The following is a 15204-nucleotide window of genomic DNA, read 5'->3' as shown; positions in this document are numbered from 1 at the left end:
ACCACCTTCCTGACTCTGCTCATATGAAGCTCTGGGCAGAAAGCCCAGGGTCGATAAGGTGGCCCAGTGGTTAGCACTGTTGCCTTACACCGCTAAGGACATGAGTTTGATTCTGGCCTTGGGTGACCGTCTGTGTGGAGTTTGCATGTTCTCCCCGTGTCTGCGTGGGTTTCTTCAGGGTGCTCTGGTTTCTTCCCACAGTTCAAAGATGTGGAGGTTAGGTGGATTGCCATGCTAAATTGCCCCTTAATGTCCCAAGATTTGTAAATTAGGGGGATTAACGGGATAAATGTTTGGGGTTACGGGGATAGGGCAGGTGTGGGCTTGGATAATAATCTGTCGGGGAGTCGGTGCAGACTCGATGGGCTGAATGACCTCCTTTTGCATTCTCGGAATTCTATGATCTTTCAGCCTTGCTGCAAATTGAAGTCCTTAAGTGGCCAATTGAGGTCAACCTAAGGGCACCATCCTGTCGCCACTGGGATTAAGCTAGTTGGCAGTGGGCTTGTCGCCATGTAGCATGCACGACAGCTGCTACCCAGCCGGTGAAGGCCTGCTGAAAACCCCTTGCATCTTCCTCCCATGACCCCAACTCTGCAGCTGCACCCCCTCCCCCTCCCCCTCCCCCTCCCCCCCACCCCCTGCCGCCGCTGTCATTATTTACCAATGTCCTAGGTTGCTCCACAATCACAGGACTCAAGGCGCTGTTCATCTGGCAGCAGCCACAGTTTCCTCTGTGGCACTGCTGAACACAGCAGCTGCCAGCCTCTGGGTGGCCGGCAGTTCATCTGCCCCTAGGGGCCTGAATCTAGAGGAAGGCCCACCAATGATCTCACCGCTGCCTGATTGCAATGTGGTTCGGTGGATCTAGGTAGCACAGGTTTACTCCCGGCTCTCCATCTGACAGGCAAGATCCATGTCAGATTTGTTGTGTTCAGGATTATACATCTCTTTATTGACCTCTCTGTTACGTCAAATTCATCATCTTATCCAGTCTATCTCTGTTTCTATTAATACCCAAATGGATTGCTGGACTTTGAAACAAGCATACATAAATCAATTTACCTGTTGAAACAGATGAGCACCAGGAAAACATTGCTTCATTGACAGCTCTGGCACTCCAATCCATGCTCTCAATTTCACAATATTTACTTACCCAAGATAAACATGTTCCAGCTGCTTGCAGTTTTGACTATTGGTACTTTAAAGGGTCTGGATGAATGACACGTCTATTGAGCTGTAGTAAAAATGAGTTTTTTAAGAAAGTGGAAAGTTATCAATAAATGACAGTTTGTCAGGGAGGTTGTTTCCACCAGCAGGTGAAACTAGGACTAGGAGGCATGGCCTCAAAATAAGGGGGAGTAGATTTAGGACTGAGTTGAAGAGGAACTTTTTCACCCAGAGGGTTGTGAATCTATGGAATTCCCTGCCCAGTGAAGCAGTTGAGGCTACCTCATTGAATGTTTTTAAGGCAAGGGTAGATAAATTTTTGAACAGTAATGGAATCAAGGGTTATGGTGAGTGGGTGGTAAGTGGAGCTGAGTTCACGAAAAGATTAGCCGTAATCTTATTGAATGGCGGGGCAGGCTCGAGAGGCCAGATGGCCTACTCCTGCTCCTGCTCCTAGTTCTTATGTTTGTTTTTACAAATCCTGCTGTTACTATATGATTTATTGGTTCTATACAGTGTACCACGTGTGAATGGGCCTTTAAGTGCCATAGCTTGACAGGAGGGACATGAGGAGCCATAAAGTTTGTTTGGGAGGCATAGCTCAGCATGGGGATGTGAGATGTAAGGGGCTATAGAGGGTGTTTGGGGGACTAAGAGGGAGGCTATACTCTTGGCATGGGAGGAATAAGGAGGACCTTTTGATCTTATCTTTCACATGGTTCTCTCGTGCATACAATGGCTCACATCTTTGAAGTTCCGTGAACCACGACTTTTTGAAAAGCTGGCCTGACTCCATGAACATTGCAGAGAATTAGGACATGCATGTCCCAGCAATGGGGCCAACCAGGGGTGGAGTGTAGGGTGTGGCCTCATGGCTTGAACCAGCCCATGTGAAGAATCAAAAGAATGCAGGAATGGGGTTAGAAATCCCGGAATCCACAACTTTTAAAGGGTTCCCGAGTCATCCCGACTTGAAGAAAATCCAACCCATTTTCTTCATGAGAACATTATTGCCTGAAACCTCTTTAGCTCCTCCTTGACTGCTTCCCACTACTCGGATACTGATTTATCTGCAAATAGCTATTTTCATTCCACTTTTGCCAATGAATCACATCTCAACTTAGTAAAACTGGGCTTGCCACAATTAAAACTTGTTCTATCTTTATCCTTTTATAACAAATCTACATCTAGCTGATTTATAATTGTTGTCATTATTTATTTATTCATTTGTGTCACAAGTAGGCTGACATTAACACTGCTGTGAAGTTACTGAACACCCTAGCGCCTGTTTGGGTACACTGAGGGAGAATTTAGCATGGTCAGTATGCCTAACCAGCACATCTTTTGGACAATGGGAGGAACTCGGAGCATCTGGAGGAAGTCCATGCAGACACGGGGAGAACATGCAGACTCCGCACAGACAGTGACCCAGGCCGGGTCCCTGGCGCTGTGAGGCAGCAATGCTAACCACTGTGCCACCGTGCCATACTAAAATTATCTTGCATTGATACACCCTTGAGACTGTCCAGATTCATTATCTAAAACTAAGATTTGAGTTTCATTTCTCCCACTTGACTTCAAGTTGATCAGCACCACTACATTTGGTCAAGTCTCCCACAGTCAAGTCTGCCTGAGTTAAGAGACAGGGGACACGATACATGGATGTCATTGGGTTTCCCTCATCCATTCTTGAGTAGCCAGCAGAATGGTGCTAAGTAGGAAACTGTCAGCAGAAGATGCATATAAAATGAGGATGCCAAAACCAGTTCGGCAGGCCTCAAAATCATTCCCATTTGTAACTTATTCTCTGCTTTTAAAAGCAGACCTAGTAACAATTACAATATTCAATATTAAATCAACATCTTTGCTATGATACTAGGGTGGTGTGGGGGGAGGGAGTGGTTAGAGAGTTTCAACAACTCCCTTTTTCACTGTGGAAATGCAACATGAAGACATTTTGTGGCCTCCCCCCATCCCCACTCCACCCACGCAACAAGGTACAATTTAGATCAACAATTCCCTGTGCGTGAGCAAAAAGACTGGCATTTTGCCATGTCTAGACACACTGTACAATATGCCAACTCAACTCGAACAAATTTGAATTTATAAACAAACAAGGTGTAGAGGGAAAGGGAGACTTCCTGGGTGGAATTTTCCCAAAGTATACACGTTGGGTGAGAAAACCAGTGTGGTAGTCATTTATTGGGAGGAGGCAAGTTTTGCACTGACTCTGAGAGGGATTCGACCTAAACACGGCGACAAGCGTGGCTTCACAGAGATCGAAGGGATTTCTAATGGAGGCCACAATCTCAAGGTGAAATTGAAGAACATCATCACCCTGCTTCCTTCAAAGCACGTTTTACCACCACCCTCCCCAACATAGATCACCGGCATTGGGGCCTTCCCAATAGGTCCCCCTTCATGTCCCCTTTTCACGACTCCCTTCATGCTGCACGTCCTTCATGTCCCACACCTCATGATACCCCTCAGGCACCACCCCCTCAGGCCCCACCCCCTTGGCACTGCCCCTGGCACCATGGCAGCACCCATCTGGCAGTACCAACCTAGCAGTGCCCATCTGGCAGTTTCCCCTTATACTGCCAATGCGCCAATTGGCCCTGCCAGTTTGGCACTGCTAGGGTGCCAGGTTAGCACTGCCAGGTTGGTACTGCCAGTTGGGCACTGCCCAGCCATGTTCCTAACCACCATGGGGCTTCAATGGCCTCCAAGATCCCCCCCCACCCCCCCCACCCCCCCCCCCCCCACCCCCCCCGCCAACCTGGCCATCACATCTGGCCTCCATTTTTGGAAACCAGTAGTGATTCTCGTCGGGTTATCACTGAGCTCAAGGGTCGGAGAATCCCAAGAGCCAGGAGAATCGAGCTTGACTAGGCATATTTAAATACGCATTTAAATTTGCTAATCTGGTTCCTGCCCTTACTGTAGAAGGGGAGAGCAATATACCCGTAATATCCAGTCCAATGTTTCAAGATGATGATCTTTCATCATTGTAGCTTTCATTCTTCTTCCTTCAATTCCTATTGCACTACCCCTTTCTCCTCTCCGTACTCCTCATCTTCATCCTCCTCCGCTTCCTCCTCTTCCACTTCCTCAGCTTCAAACATGACAGGTGGCGATAAGGGCTATTCCCTCATAAATGCCAGGTTGCTACAACATGCTATCACAAATCTTTATATCTACTCAGCTGAGTTGTGCAAGCCTCCTTCAGTCCATTTAGCAGATGCTTTGCTTAGGCAGTATGGCTCTCATTGTAGACTTGTGGTTGTGATCTGGACCAGAGTTGGGAGTCATGCCATGAGTGATGAACCCTTATTTCTTCCTTCCAACACTCCTGTCTTAGTTGATCGACCTTGGGCCCTCGTCCTCCAATGTTTCCAAATTTCAAATTCCCACCTTAATTTGAATCATTAGTGTCATAAGTTATGCATTACGCTATGGAATATTCTCTCACATGCAAGCAGATGTCTTTTGTGCAACACGGGCGGCACAGTGACACAGTGATTGGGTGGCACAGTGGCATAGTGATTAGCACTGCTGCCTCACAGTGCCAGGGACCTGGGTTCAATTCCAGCCTCGGATAACTGTCTGTGTGGAGTTTGCACATTCACCCCGTGTCTACATGGGTTTCCTCCAGTGCTCCAGTTTCCTCCCACAGTCCAAAGGTGTGTGGGTTAGGTTGATTGGCTGTGATCAATTGCCCCTTAGTGTCAGGAGGATTAGCAGGGCAAATACATGAGGTACGGGGATAGGCCTTGGTGGGATTGTTGTTGGTGCAGACTCGATGGGCCAAATGGCCTTCTTCTGCACTGTAGGGATTCTATAGCTTCTATGGAACATGGGGAAGTGTCAAATAGAGGGAACAGGTGAGTGCTGTGCAGTTCCTTACAGCTGATTCCATTATTAGATGCTTCCGGTAAAGTTTGCAATTTTATTGGTCACAGCTGGGAACAAGGCAAGAAGTTAACAAAGTGTTGATGAGAACACAATAAAAATAAGCCCTTAACCAAAACAGATAACAAAAAACTGGCACTCAGTTAAAATAAAAGTCATTGAAAGTATGTTTTTTAATGCACCACTAGCTCAGAATGAATGGCAGATGTGTAGCAGATGTTTACTTGATCTGGTAGATTAGTTCTTATTGCTTCAGTGCATTCCACTTCTCTTCAATATATCCTGTTAAAGTGATTTAAACCTGTTCCCCTTTTCTACTTCCAGCTTATTCCAAGTTTCTAAGGAAACCAGAATGATATAATGTATTGGATTTGGGAGTTGAATATGATGTATGAGGGAACAATGTCTGCTTACAGCTGCGTGTGACATAAGTAGACCCCTCTCACAGGACTATCTGATAGAACTTTCATCGGATTCTTGGATTTCAGCTTTTGTAAAATGGGAATTGAGTGACTTAACTGATCTTATCCTGTTAATAAATCTTGGACATAAATATGCTGAGTACAGTTTAATCGAATTTGTTGTTTGCATTTGTCTAATGCTTGGACAAATTGTGGTTATTTCAATTTTGCACAGCACTTTTTGTTGTTTTACGTTTTTTGGTCAGCCAGGCATCTGACATCCATGGGAACCCTTCAACGTGTGTTCAAATCTCCCAGTTCAAATGATTGGGAAATCTACATCTGCCAGTATGGTTTATGTTTGTCCAATATGAAATGCATGCTTTCTCACAATTAAAATACATGCTTTTTGCCCCAGTTTAGAGAATTTCAATGGCAAGAAGTATGAACAAGGGCACTACTAGAGCTTAACTGGCTGAAACATTGCCTTCTATCCATTTCAGCATTCACTTCTAGGTTTATTGAGGTGGTAGAACTGTTGTCCCCAGTGACTGTGCTATTCGTCCAAGCTTTATTAGTAAACCACGAGAGGCTAACTCTCTTTCAGAGTACTCAGTGACAGGTTAGTGCAGGCTAGCACTCTGGATCCACTTCCTCTGTTTGCTGCAAAATCACCTCACAACACAGTCCAGAATCTTGCCTCTGGACCAGTTAGTAGCTTAACTTATAAACCTCAAAAAGAAGACTGCATTTTATTAGGGGCTGACAAAATAGTCAAGAGGTAAAATATGCAGGATGTCAAAATAGATGTCTTGGCCGGAATTTTCTGACTTCATGCCAGTAGGATTATCCCATCCCACTACAGTGAACGGAGATTTGGCTTGTTGCCAAAATCTCCATCTTTGCTGCAACGGGAGCGTGCTGTGAATGGACAGTAAGAACGTGCCCCTTGACTATGTTTTGCTGATACTGTTTCCTGTGCTCTATTGTATTGTCCATGCACCTTAGGCAGGAATTCATTTTTAAATACATGTTATCTGGATATCACTTATAAACAGAAATAGGATTCTGAAAAATGACCTACTGGCTATCAGATAATAAATGCAAAATATGTGGAGTTAAAATTGACGGTTGTCACTGCACATTTCTGAAATATTAACTCAATAGTCTACCCTGGCCTGATGCCATGATGGGTTGCTCATCAAGACAAGGAATGTTAATAACTGGAAACTGAATACTTCCATGTTAGACACTCTGTGAAGATGCTGCCGCTCACTTCTTGGGTATCTTAATGCAGGCGCATCTACGACAACAATGTTATGATCCAGCAGATTTTAATTGTTTCACAAACCACATTCCAAAGGGAAACTTGGCCCACTACTCATAATTCTTTCTTTTTGTATTCTGATCACAAGAATACAAGTATACTGAATTCAGAAGCCACAAATTGCAGTAACACTTTTGGGATTTCAAACATTAAATTAAAACATTTATTAAGAAAAGAAAACTTAAGTACACAAGATTATATTTACACTGTTAATTTCATTTCAATAAAACAACTCCCTCAAGAAGACTTCCTACTTGCCCTTTAGGCAACAATCCTCACAGATGGTTAACTCTAAAAAATCCAATAATATTAACCCCAAGGCAAAGCTACTGTCATTTTAGGTATTTTCATCTCTCAATCCTGACTTCCACTCTGCTGTGGAACTTCAAAACATCAGACACTATATTGCTTTTTGCATATGCAGTACATTTCTGGCCCAACTGGGTGGTTGGTTTAAAACTGCATCTTTTCCAGCCCAGAACTGTTACTAACAGGTCTTTCTCATATAGCTAACCGCCAGGAGAACTCACATGTCCACTCCCCAAACACAGTTCTCAACATATCTCTTTAAGTACCTTTTTTCTCTTTTATCTTTGCTTCAATTGTCCTTAGCCCTTTTTTGAAACTTAACTTTGCTAAAATATTTTTTTTTCAAGATCTCCTCTTGCCCCAAAGTTCATGTCAAATAACACTTAACCTTTCTGTTCATGTCAAATAAAACTTAACCTATTCTTGTTTATTTATGAAGCCCTTGCAAACTGTAAAAATGTTTTTATTTCCCTGGAAATTTACAACTGAAAAACCAAACCCTCATTTATCTCCTGATGCAAATGTCTACCCATTGCATTTTACTTATAAAAAATTAACATGCTATCCTCACTTCAAATGAATGCCTTTGAGACCTAAATTCCTTTAATATCCCTAAACCTTGTAGATAATCAGTCCCTGATTTAATCAAGCTATGTTCAGACACACGCGTGCACACACATACACACACAAACATACAAACCTGCTTCACAAAATAACACAATAAACCCCAAAAATATTAAATACAATACCATCTCTCATCACAATTGTGAAAACTCTAAAAAGACTGAATAAAGTTGACCCCATATTTTCCGCTATAAAAGCTGTTCCAGGTTCCAAGAATATGTTTGCTTCAAACTGCAGTTATTCAGTACGATGACATGTAACTTCATCAATAATTGTGATATTATACAATTGAAATAGTAAGCATGACACTAGTTTGCTAAGAAATTATATGCTCGGAATTATAGAATTTTACCACATGGAAGCAGGCATCAGGCCTGTTTGAAAAAAGGCGATTTGAAAGATCTATCCAATTAGTCCCATTCCACCACACTTTCTCCACTGCCCTGCATTTTGTTTATTTTCAATTATATATCAATTCAAATATATATATCAATTTGAAAGTAACAAATTAACCTGCTTCACCATCCTTTCAGGCAGTGCATTCTAAGTTATAGCAATTCACTGCCTTAAAGAAAGTTTCCTCATTGTCCCACTGTTTCGTTTGCAAATTTTCTTAATTTTTTGTCTTTTGGTTACTGACTCACCCAGTTGTGGGAAACAGCTTTGTCTTATTTACCCTATCACCATTATTCCATGCTTGATTTAGAGCTGTTATATAAATTGTAGTAAATTCGATGGGCACATTGGATCAGATACAATCAAATAGCAATCTTGTTAGGCAGTTATGATTTAACTTTATTAGACAGCATTTCCATTACATTGGATCTTGGCAAAAGTAATTACAATATACACTTCAACATTGCTATAATCATGAATATGCTACAGAGGTCAATAATACAGCCCAAGATTTATGCAAGCGTTACATTTTAGTTGCACAAATAGTAATATTTTTCCATAAAGTTACAATGTTCTGCGATCAAACTGTATGAAACAAAACAACCTTACCTAATATCAGCAGCTTTTAAATAGATACTTTTAAAGAGTTGCTTTAAAGCTATAATGCTACTAAAATGATGAAAGCAACCCATCCAGGTCCAGCACTGAGGCTTTCTACGGTAGCAAATGATGAAAGGAAAGTTAACTCATTTTGAATAGAAGAACATTCCCCTCTGAAGAGCCACACAAAAGTAGCCTGGACTGAGATATATGGGTTAGTGGATTGGACATTCTTATTTGCCCCTTAGTGTCAGGGGATTAGCAGTGTAAATACGTGGTGTTTCGGGGATAGGGCCTGTGTGGGATTGTGGTCGGTGCAGGCTTGATGGGCCAAATTGGCCTCCTTCTGCATTGTAGGGAGTCTCTGGTTCTATGGGTCTATGGAGATAGCAGAAAGCGCAAAGGTGGTCTTATCTAAAACCAGATCATGGAACACAAAGGAGAAACCTCCTAATTTCCATATGGTAACCATAAGGGAGGGCAACACAAGGGATGGACATAAGGTTAATTAAGAGAAGACAGTGGGGAGCAGTGAGAGAGGTGGGATAGCGGCCAGTGAGAAAGGAAGATGGGTAGTGAAAGAGGCAAATGTAGTGGGATGCATGAAGAAGGTCATAAAAAGAAAGAGGCATGGGATAAGCAAAGGTGGAGTGATTTGGACACATGTTCAGCAAAGAAATGATAATGAGAGCAAAGATCAAGGGAAGCAGACATTTGATTTAGCTGCAGGGGAACAACTAGGAGTAAATTAAAATCCTTATCTTTTTCACCTTTACCATGAGTGTGACAGCAGACCATTCACATCAATGGGTACTGCCGTAATGCTGCAGTAAACATTCCTCTCATCAGTATCTAGTTTCTTCACCTTAATCACAATGTGAAATGTGTCCTGCACAGACAAATACTTCGACCAATAACCATTTTGCCTGATTTCTGTTACATATTCATCTTCCAGCTCTTTGTGGAATTTGATTTCAAGCACTAACACAAAGCAAACAATGTTTTCAACCATGCAGGAGAATCAGTGCAATAAATTACAGTGCACTGTTCTTTCGTTTAAGGTTGAATGCCACTTAATTAATGCTCTTGTGCTAGTTTGGTGATTTATTTCACAGCCTCACAAATAAAGAGAAAAAGGATGTCAAATACTAAGGGACAAAAACAATTCTGGTCATTTCTATATTCTGCTTTGAAAAGCTCAGGTTTCTAGACACTAATCAATTCCCAGACACTGTTCATAACTCATTGTTTTTAAATGCCTGCTAAGTTTCAACTTACTTTACAACAAACCCACTTAAAGAGCTTGCGTTTTTAAAATGTTATTGATGTCCATTATTTGACCAAAGCTTATTTGACAGAATTAAAATTCTGTTTGAATCACTTGACTTTTGCATGTGTTTCACAGAATACCACACGCAAACATACGTAAAATCCTATGAAAAGCATGAAGAAAATGAAAGGGTAGTAATTCAAGACAATTCAAAGAGCAGAAATTCCTGCTTCACAGGCTCAGGTGGGACCGGTGTGATACCGGAGATGGCCCTGACTGTTAGCATCTGGCTAAATGTTCTCTCAGAAATCCCCAATTTGAATATGTAGGGATATGGGGGTAGGGCCTGGGTGGGATTGTGGTCGGTGCAGACTCGATGGGCCGAATGGCCTCCTTCTGTACTGTAGGGTTTCTATTTCTATTTCTGTGACGACTCTGTAACTTACTCCTTGCTTGTTCTCAATCATTGGCATATAGCCATGCTGTGGTCCATTGACATGAATGGTGGTGTGCTGCTGTGTGTGGGTCACTTCTGATGCCACCTGCTCTTGTGCCATCTACTCTCCCTGGCATATCTTCATTGTTCTTCTTTAACTAGCACTAACCTTGATGGCCTTGATTCCCCATTTTAAATGGGTGAGCTAATCCTGGGTAAGAAATGAGCAAGAAAATAAGAGATGCTGCATTATGTCTGGCTTTGACTATAGTTTAGGTTGTTTGTGATAGTAAACATTGCTAGCAAATAACCAAGTTGGGATTAACAACCAGAACAACATGCATTTATAATAGCTTTACCATAGAATAAGTACCCAAGTATAAGCGCATAAAAATGTACTTAGAAGTGTCCAACGTAGATCTCAGGAGCATTGTCAGGCAAACCTTGTCACCAATGCACACAAGGCAATATTAAGATTGATGAGCAAAAGCTCATTCGAAGATTAAATGAGGAATTTAAAAGAGGAAGAAGTAGAGAGATGGTGGAAGGGTTTACTGAGCAGAATTCCAGAGCTTAGTGCCTAGGGAGTTGAAGGCACAGTTGCCAATGATGGAACAATTTAAATCCAGGATGAGCAGGAGGCAAAATTCAGAGGAGGATAGATTTCTCAGAGGGCTGGAGAAGGCTAAAGAGATAGGGAGGCCATGAAGGGACTTCATGGATGAGAATTTTAAACTCCAAGCCCACACCAGCACAATATTGCTTAGTTGCATCAACCCACAACAAAGATAAAGAAGAAAACTGGACAGAGCTCATGGCTGAGAACTATATTGCACCTTCACCAGTGGTGAAGGTGCAATGGTGCAAGTGGTGCAGTGGTGCAAGAAGAAGGCCTACAGTTATCTTCTCATGGGCAATAGGAGTCGACAATGCCCCTAATTTCACTGTCTGTGTGGAGTTCGCACATTCTCCTCGTGTCTGCGTGGGTTTCCTCTGGGTGCTCCGGTTTCCTCCCACAGTCCAAAGATGTGCAGGTTGGGTTGATTGGCCATGCTAAAAAATTGCCCTTCGTGTCCTGGGATGCGTAGGTTAGAGGGATTAGTGGGTAAATATGTAAGGATATGGGGATAGGGCCTGGGTGGGATTGTGGATGGTGCAGACTCGATGGGCCGAATGGCCTCTTTCTGTGCTGTAGGGTTTCTAAGATTCTAAGATTCTAATGCCAACAGTGACCCATAATTCAATAATATACTTACAAAAATTGCAGGAAAATTTGTTGTTAATTTTTGAAAAAACTGCCCTCTATCTGACACTTTCATCTCTGTCTAATTATCTTCACCGGATGAAACAGGACCAGTTTATTGGATATGTTTCTCAAGAGGCTTATGTATTTCACACTTCCATTCCTTGCTGTATTCTGTTATTGGCAAACAAGAACATTCACTCCTTAGGTGTCAGCATCACCATTCTCAACATTCTCAACCATTCTCAGTCAATCTTCAAAAAGTGCTGACAAGTTCATAAGCATGCCGGTAAAACATGTATGCTAATATTTGTTTTTTTTCTGTGCCAAATGATCCATTTTTATTCATTAGAAATATTACAGAATTAAATTTAATTACATTTCTTGAAGTCAAAGTCCTGACTAATAGAAACAGCAAGGAAAGCTGCACTGCATGTTTAAATAGAATGGGCAAAATTCTCCGGCCTCCCAGTCGCATGTGTCCCCCCGTAGTCAATGGGAATTCCAATTGATGTCACCCCACGCCAGTGGGAAACCCACGGGCAGGATGTGCTGCCAGCGGGACCGGAGAATCCCACCAGCGTGAACAGCGGAGAATTCCGGCCAATAAGGGATTTTGTTATCACCAGTTTTACTAATCCATGACGTTAATAAGGCTTCAATTAAATTGTATGTAGTACCTGCACAAACCTCATCCAGAGGGATTCTTCATGCTTCATAATTGCAGAGGTCTTACTGCAATTATATAGAGCCTTGGCGAGACCGCACTTGGAGTCTTGCGCAGAGTTTTGGTCATGGAAAGATATTCTTGCCATAGAGGGAGTGCAACGGATGTTCACCAAACTAATTGCTGGGATGGAGGGATTGTCCAGTAAGGAACAATTAAATAGACTGAGCCTTTATTGTCTGGAATTTAGAAGAATGCTAGCTGATCTCATTCAACCATTTAGGACTGAGATGAGGAATGTCAGAGGATACAGCAGGATATAGATCAGTTGGAAACTTGGGCGGAGAGATGGCAGATGGAGTTTAATCCTGACAAATGTGAGGTAATGCATTTTGGAAAGTCTAATACAGATGGGAAATATACAGTGAATGGCAGAACCCTTAAGCGTATTGAAGGAACGCAGAGGGATCTGCGTATACAGGTACATAGGTCACTGAAAATGGCAACACAGGTGGAGAATCATAGAATCATAGAATCATAGAAACCCTACAGTGCAGAAGGAGGCCATTCGGCCCATCGAGTCTGCACCGACCACAATCCCACCCAGGCCCTACCCCCACATATTTACCCGCTAATCCCTCGAACCTACGCCTCTCAGGGGCAATTTTTAACCTGGCCAATCAACCTAACCCGCACATCTTTGGACTGTGGGAGGAAACCGGAGCACCCGGAGGAAACCCACGCAGACACGAGGAAAATGTGCAAACTCCACACAGACAGTGACATGAGCCGGGAATCGAACCCGGGACCCTGGAGCTGTGAAGCAGCAGTGCTAACCACTGTGCTACCGTGGTCAAGAAGGCATACGGCATGCTTGCCTTCATCGGCCGGGGCATTGAGTTTAAAAATTGGCAAATCATGTTGCAGATTTATAGAACCTTTTTTGCCTCCAGAAGTTTACATTCTCTGAGATGACTACAATGAAGGAAATTCGAATGCTGTGCGGACTGATTATTGGTACGCCACAGCCAAATTACAATAATTGCACAGGAGTCAAAGACTTTCTTGGAAATAAAGTGATTAAAAATGTTATTAAATATGTAAAGAAACAATTAAAGATGGAGTTCACCAACAAGGTAAAATGCAATTCTGATATTACCCACATCTAGTTAAGTGTTCTGTTTGCATGTGTCAGTCTGGTTTTGGTGGAAGTTTGACTACAAGAAAGTTTAATAATAAACATTTAACTGCTCCAATTAAAGTTCATAGTCATGCGGTAGTTTTGCAAAGCAGACCATCATGTTACAAAGCTTGATTAAACGAATACTTATTTAAATGGTAACCACTGAACATTTGCTCCTTTCTAAACAATATTCAACATGTTTTTCGAAGCTTTCCCTCACTATGGTGTGTGCCAGAAAATGCTATCAAGCATTTGTGTAAACCTGCTCAACCCTCCAGAAGTTATTAAACTACTAAAATGTTCCTTATCCATTATTTTGTTGTGAAGAGGCTCAGTGCCTGAAACTTCAAGCATGTCCACACGTTGTTGCAAAGGTCATAGAATCATAGAAACCATACAGTGCAGAAGGAGGCTATTTGGCCCATCAAGTCTGCACCGACAACAATCCCATCCCGGTCCTATCCCCATAACTCCACGTATTTACCCCACTAATCCTTCTAACCTAGACATCCCAGGACACTAAGGAGCAATTTAGCATAGCCGATCAACCTAACCTGCACATCTTTGGACTGTGGGAGGAAACCGGAGCACTGGGAGGAAACCCACGCAGATATGGAGAGAATGTGCAAACTCCACACATACAGTCACCCAAGTCGGGAATGGAACCCAGGTCTCTGGAGCTGTGAGGCAACAGTGCTAACCACTGTGCTACCGTCCCACCCCGATATACAAAGTTCAAGAGAAGATAGCATAAAATTGGATAATCCAGCTGTCTAATTAAAGTCTTGTAAATCAGTGCCATCTTATTTCTCGAGGTAAAATCCATCCATTATTTCCCATCTACTCCCCTGCAGCAGCTGAGCATAAGATGTCAGACAGCCAGAATGCATCCATATTTCTGTCATTCTGACTGGTGATTCATTTCTCTCCCTCCCTGTAATAATTAGTACCTACTCACTACTTGTCCTTACATGTTGAATTAAAATTTAAATTTAAATATTGCATTGAACTAATGGTGATGTTGCATGCCAATGTTTGAACATGCAATGCCAAACTGTGGTGGACGGACACATCATGTCTACAGTCATGGGTCCTGTTCTGTCCAAGACTGCAAGAAACTACAAAGGGTCATGATTGAAACCCAGTCCATCACTCAAACCAGCCTCCCATCCATTGACTCCGTCTACACTTCCCGCTGCCTCGGAAAAGCAGGAAGCATAATCAAGGACCCCATGCACGCCAGATATAATTTCTTCCACCTTCTTCCGTTGGGAAAAAGATACAAAAATCAGAGATCACGTACCAAGTGATTCATAAACATCTTCTTCCCTGCTGCCATCAGACTTTTGAATGGACCTACCCCACATTAAGTTGATCTTTCTCTGCACCCTAGCTATGACTGCAACACTCCATTCTCCATTCTCTCCTTTCCTTCCCTATGTGCAGTATGCTTTGTCTGTATAGTGCTCAAGAAACAATGCTTTTCACTGTATACTAATACATGTGACAATAATAAATCAAATCAAATCAAATCAGTTCCTCATTCAGTGGGTTCCAATCCCAATCTTAACATTTAACTGAGGGCACAACACAAAGGCCTTCTCTACAGAGGTACATGTCATATAGCTCCTATAGTGGCCAGTTACAAGATAGCATCAACAGAACT

The 15204-nt window shown here is 42.5% G+C and overlaps 1 protein-coding gene across 1 annotated transcript in view; it reads left to right on the top strand.

Annotated features, from left to right (window-relative positions):
* kdrl (kinase insert domain receptor like) overlaps positions 1–15204 on the top strand; it is a 509442-nt gene that overhangs the window by 189540 nt on the left and 304698 nt on the right. The gene's annotated exons all lie outside the window — the stretch shown is intronic.

The sequence above is a fragment of the Mustelus asterias genome, chromosome 4, assembly GCF_964213995.1.
Source record: "Mustelus asterias chromosome 4, sMusAst1.hap1.1, whole genome shotgun sequence".
NCBI classification, from domain to species: domain Eukaryota; kingdom Metazoa; phylum Chordata; class Chondrichthyes; order Carcharhiniformes; family Triakidae; genus Mustelus; species Mustelus asterias.
This window is presented reverse-complemented; position numbering and strand designations above follow the sequence as displayed.